Consider the following 3,113-nt stretch of genomic DNA (forward strand, 5'->3'; position numbering starts at 1 on the left):
CAGAGGCAGAGAACTTGGGTTTAAATCCCAGCTCTGCTTCCTACCACTTCAGGAAATCATCCCACTTCCTTGAACCTCAGTTTCTCCATTTGCAAATTTGGGGGATACCAGAATTCATAGTTACTGAAGACCTTTCCAACTGAGTCTTAGGGCTCATAAAAGCCTTATAAACACAAGCACAGATATTCTCCTTGGGACCAAGGATGAGCTATTGACCCAAGTCTCAGTGCTACTGCAACCGGATGGTTCTCAGTCTCTCCTCAGAGAACTAGTGTTGGCCAGTACAGGTGATGAGCCCATTCTGTCTTGAAACATGGCATCAGGGACATCCAAAAGCCCTCCATTTTCTGAAATTCCGGTCCCAGGACTAGCCTACTTTGGGGATTTCAGCCTCTTAATCCTTAAATGACATGATTGACCTATTAGAAGTTCTTTTTTCATTTTAGTAAGTTTTTGTTGATATTTTCTGTTTCTTATGTCACTATAATTGTTGCAAAAATATGTAATACTTTATGATTTTGTGTGTCATCCTTATCCAGAGGCCATGCTAATTTTCTCTGCATCTTTCCAATTTTATTATATATGTTGTCAAAATGAGCACCCATGAAGAATTAATTCCTAACATTCTTTGGTTGGGGACCGGTTCATGGATCCTCCTTTTAGCAGTCCAGAGAAGCCTGTGGTCCCCTTCTAACAGTAACAACAACATTTATATGGCCATCTAGGTGGCACAGTATACAGAATGCAAGCATGAAATCAGAAAGATTCCTCTTCCCTGAGTTAAAATTTGAGCTTAGACACTTACTAGTTGTGTGAATCTGAGCAAATTGCTTTACTCTGCCTCAGTCTCCTCATCTGCAAAAGGGGCTAGAGAAAGAAACTGCAAACCACTCCAGTATCATGACCCAAATGGGGTCATGAAGAGTCAGACAGGACTAACCAACAATTAAACAAAAGCATCATTTATATAGCACTTACATGCGGTAGGCACTGTCCTAAGAGTTTTACAAACATTATCTTATCTGATTCTCACAACCTAGCAAAGGTAGATGCTGTTATTATCTCTTGTTTTAAGAAGAAATTGAGTCATACAAAAAGTGACTTATACAGAGTCACTCAGCTAAGTATCTGAGGGTCGATTTGAACTCAGGTCTTCCTGACTCTAGACCTGGCTCTCTAGTCATAATGATACCTAATTGCCTTTGAAATATGTAAAGTAATACACATGATAGAAGAACTGTGTGTGTTTAACATCATATTGGATTACTTGCCATCTAGGGAAGAGGATGAAAAGAGGGGAGAGAAAAAATTTGGAACACATGATTTTTCAAGAGTGAATTTTGAAAATTATTCATGTTTTTAAAATAAAAAGCTTTAATAATAAAAAAGAAAAAAATATACATGAGATTATGAAGGAAATCAACTACAGATTTCAAAAAAATTGAGTAAGAAAAAGTAAAAGAGTAATTATTTCATAAAAATACAGCATAAAGGTAAGAACAGGGAAAATAGGTGGCGTTGGAAGGCTGGTAATGGTAATCTGGATTGAAGAGGAAACAATATGTACATTTGAAGTAAGAAATTTTCTGAACTAGAGGAATGGAGGGAGAGATCTTTAAAAGAGTTTGTAGAATAAGATTAGAAGAATAAGGGGAGAAAAGATAGGGAATTTTAAAGGAATGCATGAAATAAGGAATAAGAGAATAAGAGGAAAAAGATAAAGTTATAGAAATAAGGTAAAAAGAGAGGCTGAGAAGGAAAATATTAAGTAAAAAATTAAATGGAGAAAAATTCAAAAATAGTAATTAGAACTTTCTCAAATCTATGAGAATGTAAATCATTCCCCAATTGCTAAAGGGTCAAAGGATATGAACAAGTGGTTTTCCAATGAAAAAACTGAAAATAACATATAGACATATAAAGATGCTTTAAATCATTTCTGATTATAGAAACACAGATTAAAATAATTGTAAAATATCATTTTATATGTATCAGATTGTCAAAAATGATATGAGGAAAGTAACAAGTGATGGAAATAATGTAGAAAAATTAGGACACTAATAAGCTGTTGGTGGAATTTTTAAATGACCCAATCATTTGGAGAGCAATATGGAATTATGACCAAAGAGTCATTAAACAACCTAAACCCTTTAATCTCACAATATCACTATTAAGTCTGTGTCCAAAGATGATTAGGGAAAAAGGAAAGACATATATGTTCTAAAATATTTAAAGCAGTTCTCTTAGTGGTTGCAAAGAACTGGAAATTGCAGGGATGCCCATTAATTGGGGAATGGCTGTACAAGTTGTGGTATATGATTGTGATGAAATGTTACTATGCTATAAGAAGTGATGACTCAATGAATTAGAAAAATATGGAAAGATTTGAACAAAATAATGAAGAACAAAATGAGCAGAACCCAGAGAATATTGTATATGGTAACAGCAATATTGTTTTATGAATGGCTTTGAGCAAAGTTATTTTGCTCAAATTAATACTCAATTTAATACTCAAATTAATTATAAAAAACATATAAAGAAAAACACCATATACATCCAGAGAAAGAACTGATAAATAAGCATATGTGTAGAAAAATTTTGCATATATGTATGTGTGTATGCACATATGTGTATATGTGGGGATGAAAAAAAAATATTACATGATAATTTTGCATATTTTATTCTTTTTGATTTTTAATAATAGTTTTTTTTATTTTCAAAATACATGCAAAGATAATTTTCAACATTCACCTTGTATTCAAATTTTTCTCTCTCTCTTCCCTTTATTCGCCTCCCCTAGACAACAAATAATCCTATATAGGTTAAACATGTGCAATTCTTCTAAATATATTTCCACATTTATCATGCTGTAAAAGAAAAATCAGATCAAAAAGGAAAAAAAAATGAGAAAGAAGAAATAAAGCCAGCAAATAACAACAAAAAAAGTGAAATATTATATTGTGATCCACATTCAGTCCCTATAGTTCTCTTTCTGGATACAGATGGCTCTCTCCATCAATGTTGCATATTTTAAAGCAATGGCAAGTTGTACATAATAAATTTGCAATTTCATGTACAATCATTTTTTATTGTAGTATGTTATGGAAATATTT

The 3,113-nt window shown here is 32.8% G+C and overlaps 1 non-coding gene across 1 annotated transcript; it reads right to left on the minus strand.

Annotated features, from left to right (window-relative positions):
- Positions 1 to 494: 494 nt before the first annotated feature.
- LOC127558421 (U6 spliceosomal RNA) lies at positions 495 to 601 on the minus strand. The gene has a single exon (XR_007952816.1). It is a non-coding gene; the product is annotated as a U6 spliceosomal RNA (small nuclear RNA).
- Between the last annotated feature and the right edge of the window lie 2,512 nt (positions 602 to 3,113).

This window comes from Antechinus flavipes, chromosome 3, assembly GCF_016432865.1.
Source record: "Antechinus flavipes isolate AdamAnt ecotype Samford, QLD, Australia chromosome 3, AdamAnt_v2, whole genome shotgun sequence".
Taxonomy (NCBI): domain Eukaryota; kingdom Metazoa; phylum Chordata; class Mammalia; order Dasyuromorphia; family Dasyuridae; genus Antechinus; species Antechinus flavipes.